The following is a 17190-nucleotide window of genomic DNA, read 5'->3' as shown; positions in this document are numbered from 1 at the left end:
CGCGCCCCGCGCCCGGCGCCCGCGGCGTTTCTGGAGGGAGGGAGGGAGCGAGCGCGCGCGCGCACGCGCCTCCGACTCTGCTCTCAGCCCTGTGAGAGGAATCTCCTCCAAAACCCGCCTTTCTGCGTGTCAATCTTCCGAAAACCCAACCTATACGGCGTCTGATTGGGTGGGTGGGTGGGGCCAAAGCAAGAGGGCGGGGCGAATGGGACCTTGGGCCCGCGTGGAGGGGAAATTCAGGTTCAATTAGTTAGGCGCTTGAGGAAACGGGCAGCCAAGCTCTGCCCCTGCTCGGAGCCAGATCCCTGTGTGTCAGCCGGCCGGCGAGTACAGAACACGTGTTTTCACGGAAGTCAATATATCGTAATTACTAATCAAAATCCCACTATCTGCGGAGGGGGGGGGGAGTTGCTTTAGGAAAAAAAACTACATCTCCCAGGAGCCTCCGCGAAAATGAGTCTCACCTTGCGTAATCACGTACTCCTTCGCCGTGGTGGGACAAAATAATCCCCCTTTTTTTTTCTTTTCTTTCTTTCTTTCTCCCCCCCCCTTTCCTGAAGGGAGCGGGAGGGATAATATTTCATTTTTTCTCCTCCCCGGAAGAATTTCCAACTATTACCACTATAAAATAGAAGTTGCTTCTAACCGGAGGTGATTTAAGACCATTAGATAAGGAAGGAGAAGGAAAAGATTATCTGAAATCAAAGTGCTGCGGAGGAATTTCGTCCTAGCCGTGAGAGCACGGAGCGGGGAGAAGGACGACGACCGAGAGGGGCCGCGGGGAGCGTGCTCGGAGCCGGGGTCTCGCCAGGCCTCGGGCCCCGCCGGCCTGGCCCTGCCGTCGGCAGGTGAGTGAAGCCAGGCGGCCCCGGGGGGGGGTGCCGGGGGCCCGCCGGCGGGGCCGCCCTCCCACAGCCCGTCCCTTTGAACTTCCCCCCTTTTACCGTTGTTACTGGCGGGGGGGGGGGGCTTGCGGCCCAGCTTGAATGGGGGCGCTTCACTTCCGGCGGGGGGAGGGGAGGGGACGCCGTCACTGTGGAGGAGGGGGGGGCATAACTCACTTCCTGTGCCGGGGCAGGAGGTGGGGGGTACTGTTGTGTGTGGAAGGGGAAGGTGATGGCTTGGGGGTGACCTGCCCCCCCCCGTTTCCTCTGCTTGATAAGGTGGGTTTTGGGGGAGAGGGCGGGAAAGGGAGGGGTGTGTGTGTTTAATATCAAAAGTTAATTCACCCAAGTTTGTGCTGATCACTACACACACACACACACACACACACACACACGTGAACTTGGGTGTTTTTGCTTCCACGTGTAAGACGGGAAAATTGTCTCCCCACCGCCTATCCCCAACAAGATTTTCCTAATGCTTTCTCCAAATAACTTGAATCTCCTGTTCAAAACTCTGAGGACTACGGATTTTGTAGTGTGACTGGAGGTAAAAAACACACCTTCGCTCCCCAGCTCAAGTTCATCCTGGATTGAATGAGCTAGAATGTTCTCTGCCTTGACATGCAACTGGAACTCTGTAAGGAGGTGGTTTATTAGAAGACTGAATAGTTACAGACATGACCCGAACGTTTCCATCTTGGCAAAGGGAAAGCATCTTACTGCAATCATTCATTCTGGTGCTGTTTTTAATATTACTGGTATCTTACATCCACATTTTGTCTTGGGGCTATAGGTTTTGCCCTGTGCCTCATGACACTTCCTCAGCCTTAAAGAAAAAAATCTGCTGCAGAAACATGGGGTTTTTTTTTGTTGTTGTTAGTGGTGGTAGTGTTCATTTTTGCCTTGGTTTTTTAGAGAGAAGAAAGGTGGGCACAAAAAGGGAGGGTAGAGAGTAAACAAATATAATCGTGCTATTCACTTTACACTATGTGGAAAATGACCTATGTAACTTGTGGTTAGGAATTAGAGGGGAAAGTGAAGGAAGGGGTGACATGGTCCAGAAAAAGAAATGTATTCATTACCTCACTTACAAAATGGTCCCTTCTGTACAACACTTTAGTAATAACAATAAAATTATAGTTTTTAAAAAATCTGTCCTGCCAGGCGCCAGTGACTCATCATACCTATAATCCTAACTACTCAGGAGGCTGATGTTTGAGGATCCCAGTTGGAAGCCAGGCTGGACCAGAAAGGACATGAGACTCTTATCTCCAATAAACTACTCAGAAGAAGCCAAAAGTAGTGCTATAGCTGAGGTTGAAGAATGCCCTGGCCCTGAGTTCAAGCCCCAGAACCTGCAAAAAACAATCTGCCTTGACTTGGAGGTGTGGTTCAGTTGGTAGAGCACTAGCATCAGGTACTGAATTTGAGTCTGGGTCTCAGACCTAAAAATAACAAAAACTGCCATTTGTAGCCATTTGTACAAGGTGTATTTTCCTCCATTTTCTGTCTTTATGATTTAATTTAGCATCAATTTTTAAATGATGCCTGTTCTTTATGGGTTTATTTGCTTTGATACCAGTACTGGGCTTGAACTCAGGGCCTGGGTGCTGCCCCTTAGTTTTTCCCTTAAGGCTGATGATCTACCACTTGAACCACAGCTCTGCTTCTGGCTTCTTGCTGATTAATTGGAGACAAGACTTTCATGGACTTTCCTGCCCTGGTTAGCTTCAAACCAGAATCCTCCAATCTCAGCCTCCTGAGTAGCTAGAATTACAAGTGTGAGTTACTTAACATCCAGCTTTCTTTGTGTTTTATTTTGTTTTCTGCCAGTGCTGGGGCTTGAACTCAGGGCCTGAGCACTGTCCCTGAGCTTCTTTTGCTCAAGGCTAGCATTCTACCATGTGAGCCACAGCACCACTTCTGGCTTTTGCTGTGTATGTGATGCTGAAGAATCAAACCCAGGGTTTCATGCATGTGAGGCAAGCACTCTACATTCCCAGTCATCTGTGGTTTTCAAGCATGGAGCAAAGCTCATGAGCTCAGTCCATATTTTAAGGAAAGGGAAATATTATTAACAAATGACAAAACTGTTACGTATTTAAATATGTAGGTTTAATTAGGTAGCTGGTAAAGAGAACACCACGTGCTTTCAGGCAGGAAAAGGAGTTTATGTTACTGAACTGCCTGCCCCTGCCATGCAAGGTGGAGACCACATGGCCAAAGGAATGGGCGGCTGAGGTCTGACCTGGGTTTAAGTAGAGAAGGGGAGAGGAGAAGGTGCAGCCAGGTGGGGGAAGGTGTGGCCACACTGGATGCAGATATGACCTCAGAGCCTGGTCTGATGGGAAGGGGGGGGCGGGGGCAGCTGGGGATGTGACTTCCAGGTGTGCCAGTTACCTAGGTGACACAGGTACTGGGCAGAGACTTAGCCAAGAGGAGGGAGGAACCTGCCTCGCCTTCCCAGGGTGAACCTTACAAAAATGAATAACAGCTGCTTTCCCATATTTGTGTGTGTGCGTGTGTGAAGCTGTCATCTGAGATGGCAGTAAATACTCTCAACTTCAATTTCTTGGCCTCTGTCGAAGAGTTATCCAGGTGTATGGATAAAGAAAGAATCAATCTATTGGAGCTTACATTATGGAATCCTCAACAGATTCATTAATTTTAGGATATCTTCAAGTGAGCCTACACTTTTTTCAAGAACTTAAGGCTTGTGTATATCTTCCTTTGGGATGAGTTTGCAATTCATTCTAGTTCTTTTAAAAAGCTGTTTGGTTTAGTTATTTGCAAAATGTTCTAGAAACTAAAAGTGATCATAGGAATATTTTAAACTATTTTGTTTTGGTTTTAACTTGACATCTCCAGCTGGAATGTAGCTCAGGGGTAGAAGCATTTGCCTAGCATGCATGAAGTCTTTAGTTCAATTCTTAGCATTGCAGAAATAAACATCAGAGAGGGCAAGAGGACATTTAACCTTGCATGGAAGCGTTGGGGTTCATCTCCAACACAACAGTTCATCTCCAACACAACAGTACAGTATGTAATCAGTCTGAGACTCTAAAATCAATTATCTGTTGAAAGACTGCAGAATTGCTACCATAAGCTGACTAAAAAAGACAAGACTAGGGGCTGGGAAGGTGGCTCAGTGGTAGAGCGCTTGCCTTGCATGCCTGAGGCCCTGGGTTCGATTCCTCAGCACCACATAAGCAAAAAGAAAAAAGCCGGAAGTGGCACTGTGGCTCAAGTGGTAGAGCGCTAGCCTTGAGCTGAAGAGCAGAGGGACAATGCCCAGGCCCAGAGTGCAGGCCCCACAACCGGACCCAAAAAAAAAAAAAAAGACAAGACTAAATGAGCCTGTGTTCTTAATAGAAGAGGAGGGCCATGTAGACCATCTTAAGTAGTTACTAATAGCCTCAAAAGAAAGTGTGCCAGAGCCAGGCACTGGTGGCTCACGCCTGTTATCCTAGCTACTCAGGAGGCTGAGATCTGAGGATCACAGTTCAAAGCCAGCCAGGGCAGCAAAGTCCGTGAGACTCTTATCTCCAATAAACCACTAGAAAACCAGAAGTAGTGCTGTGGCTTAAGTAGTAGAGCACTCACTTGAGCTGAAGAGCGCAAGGACAGTGCCCAAGCCCAGAGTTCAAGCCCCACAACCGACCAAAAAAAAAAGTGTGCCAGTATCTTCTATATAACTCTCCTATACAAAATGATGGGATCACCCTGAAAAATCAAACTATTAGTATTAGGAATTAAAGTATTAGGAATTGCTGAAGTATGGAAAAATTGTAGGACTGAATGAGAAAAAGAAAATACTTTCAAAATACTGGCTGAAGCCAGGTACTCATGGCTTACTCCTGTAATCCTAGCTACTTTGGAGGCTGAGATCTGAGGATCGTGGTTCAAAGCCAACACAGGCAGGAAAGTCCATGAGATTCTTATCTCCAATGAACCACCAAAAAGCCAGAAGTGGGCTGGGAACGTGGCTTAGTGGCAGAGTACTTGCCTAGCATGCATGAAGCCCTAGGTTCAATTCCTCAGTACTACATACACAGAAAAAGCCTGAAGTAGTGCTGTGGCTCAATTGGTAGAGTGCTAGCCTTGAGCAAAAGAAACTCAGGGGCAGTGCCCAGGCCCTGAGTTCAAGTCCCAGGACTGAAACATAAATATATTTATTTATATTTATAGTCATATACAAACACACACTGAGATTCAGTAGTATTGTTTTTGGAATCTGTCTTTGGAAAGCAAAGGAGTTTATTAACTTGGCCCTCCAGATTCTCCATGGAAGACATGTAGTATAATAGAAATAAGAAAAATTGCTGCAGCTGAAAGACTCGAGAAGCTTGAAGAACTGTCTGTAGAGAAGGAAGCAATATATAAAGTAAATATCTGGAAGAAGATGTCTTGTGATAAGTGACAGTTATTCATTGGCTCCATCAAAGAAGAAATATTAGAAAAGCTTGTGACAAATAGAGAAGAGTAGTCTGTGGAGCCTCTTTTAAAGTGCTGCTCTGAAGAAGCTATCTTCCAAGATGGTGTGTTTTGTTGTTTTTTTAAATGCCTTTTGTTGCATGTTCTTTGCATTTTATAATAGAAGGATGTCACATTTAAGGTGGGGGAAAAAACTGTCTGTAAATACTCAAGAGACTGAGATCTGATTTGAAGCCAGCCTGGGCAGAGAAATCCACTCTACTCCATCTTCAAAAGAATCAGCAAAAAACCAGGCTGGAGGTATGGCTCAAGTGGTAGAGCACCAGCCAAGTGAGCAAACAAGCCAAGCAGGTAGGCATGAAGCTTAAGTTCAAATACCAGTACAGGCCAAAACCATAAAAAAAAGAGGTAGTGTTCTTCTAAGACTTCATTATTTCAACAGAAGTTCAGCACCTGTCGATGTCCTGAGGACTTCAAATACAAAATGCCTGAATCCTCTTGGAGTTTACTTTTTTTGTTTCCAAACTAGGTTTTCCCATCACCACCACTACCTTGGTATTCCAAAATAATGTCTACTTTTTCATCACTTTTCAGGATGCAGTACTACATTTGAGCTCTCTTGATCTTGTGAATGTTTTATTTAATTGAAGCATACAGCATGATCCTATCATTTAGTTCCTTTGTACTGTCTGAACAAATAAGTGTGAACAGAGTGGGGCAGGGAAGACGGGCCAAATCCAAAACTATATTTATATTTTATTAGGTTGATAACCTTGAGCAATTAGTTTGCCTGAGTCTAAATGGAGTTGTTCGATGGGGAAAAGGAAAAATACATGTAAATCACCTAGCACAATCTCATGGTGCTGGAAGCTTAATAAATGCTATTATTTAAGCCACAGTCTTGCTTCAGGCAGGCTGGTCATTGGGATTTGCCCATGAGTTTGCTTTAAGCCTTGCACACAAGGAAATGGAATTCCTCAGTTCCCACAGGGAAGTGGAAGTGGCGTGGCCTGAGACTAGAGACGTGGGAAGGAGCAGGTGAGGATGGAAGTGAGAAGAGCATTGGTTGTCCTTTTTCTTAATGTAGCAGGTTAGATGGTGGTGGGGTTAACAATAGACAAAGACACCTTAGGATCTGAAAGAAAGTTTTCCATTTCTCCTAATTAGGTCAAGGCTGTGATAGGTAGGCCATTTGGTTTTTGGTTTGGGCTTTTTTGTTTATTTGTTTTTGTTTTTTCAGTTTTTGGTACTGGGGAGTAAACCCATGACTTCATGCTTGCTAAGCAAGCTCTCTACCACTTAAGCCATCCATCCCTTCAGCCCTTTTGTAATTATTTTGGTTGGCAGGGAGGGTTGGGGTGATGGTGGTGATGGTTGGTAGTGGTGTGTTTTGAAATAGGGTCTTGCCCAGATTGATGATCTTCCTGCCTCAACCCCCTGGGTAGCTGGGCTTGCTAAGGTGCAGTTCAGTTTCTCTGTGACCGTCATTATTGAGATGGTGGTAGCTCCAGAAGTTAAGCAATCAACATGAAGTTCCTGGAGAAAGTGGAGAACAGTAGACAGGGATGTTAGCATTTGATTCTAAAACTATTCCCCAGATGATTGAAGTCGAAAAATCTTAATGGGCAGGAACTGAGGACAGTGACTTGGGAAAGTCAGTACAAATAAAGGTATTCATTTGGAGACATGTTTTAGTACCTTTTATGTGTCAGGCACTATTAAATAAAACTATCTGAATTATTTTCTTAGATTCTAAGAGAATGAGCATGTCCTAGTTCTCAATGAAATACTTATGGTTCCTTGAAAGATTGTAATAATTTTTTATGATACTAGCAATTTTTCCCCCTCTCAGTTTGAGGATGGGAACTGAGGGCCTTGCAGGTATAGGCCAGCGCACTACAACTGAGGTAATGCCCCCGTCTTGGTTTCTGTTTTTGAAACAAGGTCTGTCATATGCAGCCCAGGCTAACCTCACACTCAATTCTCCTGCCTCAGCCTTCTGTGTGCTGAGATTACAAGCATATGCCACCACACCAAGCTTTTGCTTGTTATCTTTCCCCCCTTGGTAAGGCTAGGATTTGAACCTAGACCCTTGCCTTTGCTAGGAATGCTCTCTACCACTTGAGCCATTCCTTTATCCTTTTTTAACACCTGTTATTTTTCTGCCAGCGTTTATGATTTATATTGGGGCTGGCATGGACTAAGATCCCCCTTTTGAGGCTTTCTGTGCAGCTGGGATGATAGACACACACCATGCCCAGCTTTGTTTTTTTTTTTTTTTAAGATAAAATCTCCCAAAGTTTTGCCCATGCCAGCACACTTTGATCCTTGTGGTCTCCACTTCCCAAGTAGCTAGGATTACAGGTGTGAGCCACCATGCCTAGACCTCATGGGTTACATTAATTTTGATAATTCAGCATTTTGTACTTGGGAAAATTGAGGCTTAGAGAAGTAAGTGAACTTTCTCAGTCTATTAAGCAGCAAATGTTAGAGGCCAGTGGTGTCAGCATTGGAATTTACCAAAGTCTGATAGAAAGGAGAAAGAGGATCTCAAATGGAGCCTCAGTTGTAGGTGCTGACTTACTCTGTGCATAATGGAGCCTCTGGCAGGTACGTTTGGGGCCGTAGTACTTACAGAGGAAGGACTTGGTAGCTATAAGCACTCATTTTCTAAGTATTTTGTTTTTCCCGGAGGACCTGGCCCACACTGCCCCACCCACCATGGGAGGAAAGGGGAATGAGGAAGGAAAATAGGGGTGGAAAGACAGCTGCTTTGGGGCATAAACAAGTGAGATTTGTGTGACATAGAAAGATCAACTTGGCCTTAAAAGAGTCAGTCCCATAAAGTCAATACTATTTTAAAATAGTAGTTGCAAGCCAGGTGCAGATGGCTTACGCCTGTAATCCTAGCTGTTCAGGAGGCTGAGATCTGAGGATCGCGGTTCAAAGCCAGCCCAGGCAGGAAAGTCCATGAAACTCTTATCTCCAATAAACCACCAGAAAACCAGAAGGAAGTTGTGCTGTAGCTCAAGTGGTAGAGTGCTAGCCTTTAGCTGAAGAGCTGTGGGACAGCTCCCAGGCCCAGAGTTCAAGCCCCATGGCCGACGAAAATAAGAATAAAATAAAATAGTAGTTGCAAATCTACTATGCTCACTAGATTCAAAACAAGCTATTGCTGACAAGACTGTCATGGATTGCACCATCATGGACAGGGAAGGAAGCAGCATCTCAATCCACCAAGGACCACATTAAAGAATGGTCTCTGCCGTTTCTACACGCAGCATGGGGCATGATAGGCCACATCCCCAGGTTGGTGTATATGTACACCGCGGTGCTCACACAGCCACCAGAGCAGAACATACCCTTCCCCAAGGAGAGCAAGACTAATGTTCAAAAACTAAAAGTATCAGATTCTTTCTAAATAAACTTACACTGAACTGGAGGCATAGCTCAAGTGGTAGAGCACCAGCTATTAGTAAAAGAGCCAGCACCCCCTCCATTACCCCGTCCCCCCAAAATCAGGATTATAAACCAACGTCATGTTTGAATCCTGACTTTAGTTAGGTAAAAATTGAAGCTCAGTTTGTAAACAGGTAAGCAGGGCTCATGATTACATGCTGCTTATTTAACTTTATGACTAGATTTTATTGTTCATGAAAGTAGTAGCTTAGGTTAGTGTTTTGTGATTGATACATGTGTCATTCTTTAAAAAGATCGTATCTGTGTGTGTGTGTCTTAAAACAGTAATAAAGGTCCACATACCACATCACTGAATGGCTAGTAATAGGTTAGAATGACAGGTGATACTGAAGATCAGGTTGAACCTGACATACCAGACAGATTTGTAACATACACCAAAGTAATATTTTATCTGTGTCCAAGACTGCGTGGTTAGGGGTAGAGAGAAGCAGGTCATGGAAATAGATTCCTGGAAAGATGTTGAGGTAGACATGTGTGGTTTGTATTTAAGCATTTGAATTTTCAACAAAGCCAGATCTCCCTCCTTTTAAGAAAAAATAACTCCCCTGTTTTACAAGAATTTGTATCAACAACTCCACTTTTTTTTCCTTTCCTGTTGCAAAGTTCACTTCTGCCTTTTCTTTCCCATGTCCATGTGCCCATTATTCCTCCCTCAGTAACTTTAATCTCTTTTCCCTCTTCATTTTTGTTGGTGGTATACAGCTTGTGTATCCACAGTCAGTGCTAAAATTTTCACACTCTTGAAGCAGGAATTCCACTTTTGCAGGATTTGTTAATAGCACTGACATCTATAGTGTCTAAAAAATAAAATCGAAGTATTCAACAGTGGAGTGGTTAAACAAAGCATTTATCTACCTTCTCATTTTTCATACTGGCTTTAAAAAAACATCGAAGATATTATTAGACTATTTTTGCAGAAATGAAAATAAGAAAAATAGAAAACTAGAAAAACTGCTGGATTAGTATATATATCTGAAGCATTGGTGTTTTCTATATAGTAAGCATTCACTGGTATCACGAACAGTATCAGAACAGTATTGCAGAAACAATATTATTAAGAAACAGTGCCCTCACAGATGGGTCATGATGGCTCCCACCTGTAGTCCCAACTGCTCAGGAGGCAGAGATTGAAAGGATCATGGCTCAAGGGTAGTGCAGACAGAATGTTTGTGAGATTCTGTCTTAACCACTAAGCCAGGTGAGGTAGTTCCTGCCTGTCATCCTAGCTATACAGGAGACAGGCCTGTGTGTGTATGCATGTATGCACACGTAGGCCTCTACTATACCTGTGTTCTACCTAGGAAGATTGTAGTCTGAAGCCAATCCTGGGCAAAATTGTAAAACTCTACCTGAAAAATAACTAAAAGCAAGAACAAGGCTGAATGTTGGGGCTCACACAGTAGAGCACCTGCTAGCAAGTACAAGGCCCTGAGCTCAGAGCTCATAACCCAGAATCGCCTTCTTCAGAAAAAAAAAAAAAAGAAGAAGAAGAAAAGAAAGTGCTTTAAGCTGGGCATGGTAGCTCACACCTGTAATCCTAGCTGCTCTCGAGGCTAAGATCTGAGGATCAAGTTTCAAAACCAGCCTGGGCAGGAGAGTCTGTGACACTCTAAAAAGAAATAAAGGCAGTAGCAGACGTGTGGCGCATGTGGTAGAGTACTATACTTGAGCACAAAAGCTCATGACAGTGCCCAGGCCCTGAGTTCGAGCCAAAACCAAGTGAAGGCTATAGAGTCAAATCCTAGCAACATCAGTTACTGGTCTGTGATCTTGGAAAGGAAATAGGTGATACTGTGTCTGTACTCAATTCCCAGACCACTCTGGAATACCCAGCTCCTTGTGAGCCCTCAGCTAGTTGGTTTTGTTATCAGATATTTTAAGGGAACATATCTCATTTAATCTTTATCAGACATATCTCACTTAATCTTCACATCCTCACAGGAACCTAAGACTATTATTTTTCACTTCATGTAAGAGAAAACCAAAAGTCAGAAAGTCTGCATATCTAGATTAAGTGACTTGTCAAAGTTGGTCTCAGGGAGATGAGCAGATAAGAGCTGAAGTGTAAAGTTAGTAAGGACCTAAGAGGCGAAATGCTCAGAGAGAAGACAACAACCAAAATCACTTTTCTGAACTTACTCCCCCTCAAGACATTTGCTGCTCACAATCCAGAAGAATAAGAAAATGGACATGTGTTGCTTTAAGACAGTTGTCTTAATTTATTAAAGCAGCAGTGCTAAACTCATCCAAAGACATAGGGGAAGATAGTGAACAAGTCTAATGTACATATCAGCGGAGAGAGAAAATTAGGAGAATTGCATATTTGTATGATAGTGGAAATACAGCATCACTGCTGTTAGTGGGACATTTACAACCTTAAGCGCATATATTAGAAAGAAGTCAAAATATCAGTCATCTAGCCAGGCACTGTGGCTAAGGTCTGTAATCCTAGCTAATAGGAAACTGAGATCTGAGGATCATGGTTCAAAGTTAGTCCAGGCAGGAAAGACTCTGAGACTCTGATCTCCAATAAACCACCAAAAAAACCCAAAACAAAACCAGAAGTGGAGCCATAGCTGAAGTGGTAGAGCACTAGCCTTGAGCAGCAGCAGCTCAGGGACAGCATGTAGGTCCTGAGTTCAAACCCCAGGACTAGCAAAAAAAAAGTCATTAAATATTTTCCTCAAGTTAGGAAAAGAATAGTGAACTAAACACACAATAACTAGAAGAAGTGAAGTAAGTAGAAATTAACATGAAAGCCGAAAATTGATTTTATGAGACAGGGTCTCAGGGAACCCAGTCTGGCCGCTAGTACTGTCGCCTCCCGCCTCAGCCTTCTCAGAGGCTGGGAATAGACACGACACCATATCCAGCCAGGGAACATCTCTGTAGATTCTGTAGATATTAAAAAGTTTAAAAAAAAATTTATGCAGACAAATTTGAACTTCTAGATGAAATGGACAAATGGTTAGAATATTTCACCAAGGTTGGTACATGAAAAATATCTGGATCCTGTTTTAATCTGATGAATAGATTAAATCCATTATTTCCGTTTTTCTCCAGAGAAATAGAGGCCTAGGTGACTTGATCAGTTCTTACAGATATTTAAAAAATCAACCCTGGCCTTGCTTCAACTTGTCTATGGAATATAACTAGTTTTCTGAGATCGACAAACCTTGATGCCAAAACCTGGCCAAGATATTTCAGAAAGATATTTGCAGGCCAATCTTCCTGCCCGCCCCCCCTTCCCCCTTCAGTCATTCGTGGGGCTTGAAAACTCTGGGCCTGAGCTCTTCAGCTCAAGGCTAGCATTCTTACCACTTTGAGCCACAACACCACTTCCAATTTGCTGGAGGTTTTTTTTTTGCTTGTTTTTTGTTTTTGTTTTTTTTTTTTTGGGTCCAGTCGTGGGGCCTGAACTCTGGGCCTGGGTGCTGTCCCTCAGCTCTTCAGCTCAAGGCTTGGCGCTCTACCACTTGAGCCACAGCGCCACTTCTGGCTTTTTTCTTTTTGATTATGTGGTGCTGAGGAATCGAACCCAGGGCCTCAGGCATGCAAGGCAAGCGCTCTACCTCTGAGCCACCTTCCCAGCCCCCAATTTGCTGGAAGTTTATTGGAGATAAGGGTGTCACAGACTTTCCTGCCTGGGCTGGCTTTGAACCGTGATCCTTAGTTCTCAGCCTCCTGAATTGCTAGCATTTACAGGCATGAGCCACCTGCACCCAGCTGCCAGTCTCTTTTTTTGAGCCTAAATACATTGCCTGAGGCTATAGTAACCTAAAAGAATGCCAGGGGCTCATGCCTATAATCCTAGCTACTCAGGAGGCTGAGATATGATTGTGGTTCAAAGCCAGCCCAGGCAGGAAAGTTTGTGAGACTCTTATCTCCAATAAAAAGAATCTGTAGACAAAATTTAGAACTGATGCAAGCTCAATATATGTATAGATAGTTAGAAAATGAACATTTTAAGGCAATATGCTACTTACATTAACATTTTTAAAAATCAAACAAGAGCTAGCTCAGTGGTAGTGTATATATACCTTGTGTGTGTAAGATCCTGGATCCAGTTCCCAACACCCCACGCATAACATGTCAAACCCAAGTCTGGACAGAAAACTGAACACTTAAGAGGAATAAGCTCTAATGAAGATATCACTTCTCCCCAAATTGATCTATAGATTAAATGAAATCCTAATAAAAATCCAAGGTGTGTTTATGGTAGGAGGAGGGTTTAACAAATGGATTCTAAAATTCATGTGGACGTATAAAAAGGACTGAGAAAAATCAAAGCAGTCTTGAAGAGTTGGGGAGGGCTTTTGATAGCAGTGCTATTGGCAAAAGGATAGGCAGGTCTATGGAACCAAATTTAGACACCAGAAACAATTCTAAACATATTTACTTGATTTATGATCATACTTGGTATGGTAAGGGAAGATTCGATTTTTCTGTCAATGGTACTGGGTGGTGAATCTTGACCCTCCCCCTGCCCCAGCTCACAACATACATACAAAAATCAGTACCAGTTGGACTGTAAATATGAAAGACAAAACAAAAACTTAGGAGAAAACTGGAAAATACCTTTATGATTTTAGAGTAGATAACAGCCCCCAAAAAAGGAAGATTGATAAATTGAATATTGTTAAAGTTACAGACCTTTGTTTATCCAAAGACATTCCTCCCAGATGCCCTACAACAAATGAGTAGATCAATAAAATGTGTTATATATGTACACAATGTAATTTTACTCATCCATTAGAAAGAATAAGAGCATGTCATTTTCAGGGAAATGGATGAACCTAGAACAATTCATGCTAATAAGTAAGGTAAGCCAAGCTCAGAGAGACAAAGAGCACATGTTTTCTCTCATAAGGGGAAGGAAATGGAGATGGAAATTCCAGGAAATGGAAACGTGGTGTTTTTTTGTTGTTGTTATTCTTGTGTTTGTGTGTGCGCGCATGTATGTATGTACGTATGTATGTATGTATCTATATATATGGTGTTCCTGGGTCTTAACTATGTGTGTTTAGCAATGATGAATGAGACCCGCCTGGCAAGCTGCTGTGCACAGGGACCGCTTCACATGTGGGGACTATGTCCTGGGAGTGTGGAGGGACACTTATCTGTTTTGGTTCCTGTCGCAGTTGCTTTTTGTGTAAGACACTGAGCAGTCAGAGTAATGCTGAGAGGCAGGTTCTCCTTAGCCAGTCTTATCTGTGCTGAGCTAAATTGGTGGTGGTGGCAGGTTTTATTTATCTAAGCTCCTACAGAGCAATACACCAGCCCGCATTTCTTAGATTGGAGTTCTTAAACTCTAGACAGAAAGTTCTCAGTGGGAATGTTGACTAAGCAATTTGTCCTCTTTTCCAAGAATCCAATTAAAAACAAAACATTCGATGGTAGTACAAAGGAAGACAGTCCTATTGCATTTGCTTGTGTCTGAGATGGACAGTATTGTGTGGATAAAGGTTATAAGCTGCCTTAGTCATCAGTATGCTCTCAGTGTAAGTGTATGATATCATCATCATCTTCGTCGTCATCATTGTTGTTGTTGTTGTATGCCAGTACTGGGGCTTGAACTCTGGGCCTGGGTGCTGTCCCTGAGCTCTTCAGCTCAAGGCAAGCACTCTACCTGGAGCCATAGCACTACTTCCAGTTTTCTAGTGGTTTATTGGAGATCAGAGTCTCACGGACTTTTCTTCCCGGGGCTTGCTTTTAACTGTGATCTTCAGATCTCAGCCTCCTGAGTAGCTAGGCTTACAGGCGTGAGCCACCAGTGCCCCACTGTCCAATAGCTTTTTCACTCAAGGTTAGCACTCTGCCCTTAAGCTACAGCTCCAATTGCAGCTTTTTGGTGGTTAATAGGAGATAATACTTTCCTGCCCAGGCTGGCTTCGAACCTCAGTCCTCAGATCTCAGCCTTCTTAGTAGTTAGGATTTACAGGAGTGAGCCACAGGCATCTGGCCTGACATATCTTTTAAAAGATGTACGTCTATTGTGATTACAAGATATGCTGGACTTTCTTAGATGCCTTGTTGACTTTCTCTGCCTTAGTCCTAGTTTTTCTACTAAGTTATTTTAAAAGCTGACTTTAGTGAAATGAGATGCTTAATTGTATGTATGGTAAACAACGTTCAGTAAATTGAAATAGCTGTCATGCTAATTCTCAAAACCTATAATGAAAACATTCCAGTTGGCTGGGAAGGTGGCTCAGTGGTGGAGTGCTTGCCTTGCATGCATGAGGCCCTGGGTTCAATTCCTCAGTACCACATAAGCAAAAAGAAAAAAGCCGGAAGTGGCACTGTGGCTGAAGTGGTAGAGTGCTAGCCTTGAGCTGAAGAGCTGAGGGACAGTGCCTAGGCCAAGTTCAGGCCCCATGACCAGCAAAAAAAAAAATCCAGTTTACTACCAGTTTTAGACTTCGTAAACTTCATTTCAAGAGAAAATATATTAGAGGTTTGTCTTCATTTATAATGTATAATGAGGTATTCTTATTCCTAAAGTCTAGGTACGATACTTAGAAATGCTATAGACTAAAAATGCATGGTTCAGAGCCCTGGTGGGGTGGGGAATTAGAGAGTTTAGAATGCTTAGCAGGCCAAGTTTCTAGCTTCAGAATTATTTGTTTTAACTTTAGCAAAATTATTATTCTTTCTTACTGAAAAAAGTTTTTGGGGTTTTTTTGGGGTCTGGTCATGGGGCCTGAACTCTGGGCCTGGGTCTTGTCCCTCAGCTCTTCAGCTCAAGGCTAGCGCTCCACCACTTGAGCCACAGCACCACTTCCAGCTTTTTTTTTTCTTCTGCTTATGTGGTGCTGAGGAATAGAACCCAGGGCCTCATGTATGCAAGGCAAGCACTCTACCACTGAGCCACCTTCCCAGCCCCTGAAATAAGTTTTAAACCTTCATCTATATATTGATACTTGCAGATTTGCCAGAAATTCATAGCTATTCTGGGTTCAGTACAACCCAAAGCTCTTGGTTGAAGGCACGGTTCAGGTGGTAGAGCACCAGCCAGTGAGCAAAAGCAAGCATCAGATGGAGACTGGTCTCAGACAAAAACAAACAAACAAACCCTGGAAGCTCATAAGCAATTCTGTTTGCTGCCACATCTGACTAAGTTTCTGGATTTCATAATTCTATAGTTGTTACAACCATAATTAAAATGGAGACCAATGATTGTAGATCTGGTGAGAAGATGAGGAATATTGAAGTATTTTCTGTAGTACCACATAGTATTATATGGTGGATTTAGTTGGATGAGGGAAATCTAAGCACAGAGGCTTCCTCTGTATCTGAAAGGTTTTCTCAAACAACTTTCCATTTTAGGGACTATATTAAATCATTGTAAATCATTGTAATCGAGTGGGTTTTGTGTTCATTTCTACAAAGGGGCAAGAACAGCTTTATCTTGCCAGAAATACACTATCAGTGACTAGCCATTTATTTCCTAGCAGAACAAACTGCTTGCATAATTCTCATTGACAGACCCTTCTCCCTAGTGTTTAATTAAATCTTTCTCTAGCAATGCATGGTATTGAAGATAGTGTATAGATTCACTTACATGCACAAAATGACTTGAGTCAACTATTTGTGGCCTTCACCTTTCTGTGTGTGTGTGTGTATTTGTGCGTGTGTACGTGCGTACAGGGTGCTGTCCCTGAACTTTTTTTGCTCAAGGATAGTACTCTACCACTTGAGCTATAGCTCTACTTCTGGCTTTTTGGGGTGTTTAATTGGAATTAAATGAGTCTTCCCCACAGATGCTGGCTTCAAACCTCAATCTTCAGATCTCAGCCTCCTTGAGTAGCTAGGATTACAGGTGTGAGCTACAAACCCCTGGCTCACCTTTACTTATTATGTACCATTTCTTTTTGTCCAATAGCACCACTCTTGGCAAAATGCATATATTTGTCATTAGCATATGGAGTTTCATTGTGATATTTCCAAACATGCATATAATAGACTTTGATCATATTTGCCTGCCTTTTTATAGCAATGACCCTAGCAACAAAGGGATGTCTATAAAAAGTTTAATGTTTATTTTCACGAGTAAAACCTTAACACCACAGACATTGCAACTAGGTTTCTGATTGTAGATTAATGTCCATCATCTAATAATACAGATCAAGCGCCATTTACATCCTTTCCAGTAGATGAAGATGCCCCTCCAAGGGGGCTAGGAGGGCAACGGGGGGCAGAGAGGGGAAAGACAGGTATAAATGCATCCTTAGTTTAATAATTAAAAAATGTCCAGCCCTGGGCTGGGAAGGTGGCTCAGTGGTAGCGCGCTTGCCTTGCATGCTCAAGGCCCTGGGTTCGATTCCTCAGCACCACATAAGCAAAAAAGAAAAAAGCCGGAAGTGGTACTGTGGCTCAGGTGGTAGAGCGCTAG

The 17190-nt window shown here is 43.1% G+C and overlaps 1 protein-coding gene across 3 annotated transcripts in view; it reads left to right on the top strand.

The window, feature by feature from the left end:
- The first annotated feature begins 322 nt into the window (after window positions 1-322).
- Window positions 323-17190, top strand: part of Hmg20a (high mobility group 20A) — a 77979-nt gene continuing 61111 nt past the window's right edge. For 2 of the 3 annotated variants that reach the window (XM_013012141.1, XM_013012143.1), the window contains exon 1: window positions 478-848. The gene's annotated coding sequence lies outside the window, so the exon portion shown is untranslated. Of the gene's footprint in view, window positions 364-477; window positions 849-17190 lie in introns of those variants that run through there. The other variant, XM_013012142.1, reaches the window with a different exon arrangement.

Source organism: Dipodomys ordii, unplaced genomic scaffold, assembly GCF_000151885.1.
Source record: "Dipodomys ordii isolate 6190 unplaced genomic scaffold, Dord_2.0 Scaffold15, whole genome shotgun sequence".
In the NCBI taxonomy this organism is placed as follows: domain Eukaryota; kingdom Metazoa; phylum Chordata; class Mammalia; order Rodentia; family Heteromyidae; genus Dipodomys; species Dipodomys ordii.
The sequence above is the reverse complement of the archived record's forward strand: the minus strand, read 5'-3'. Positions and strand labels throughout refer to the sequence as shown.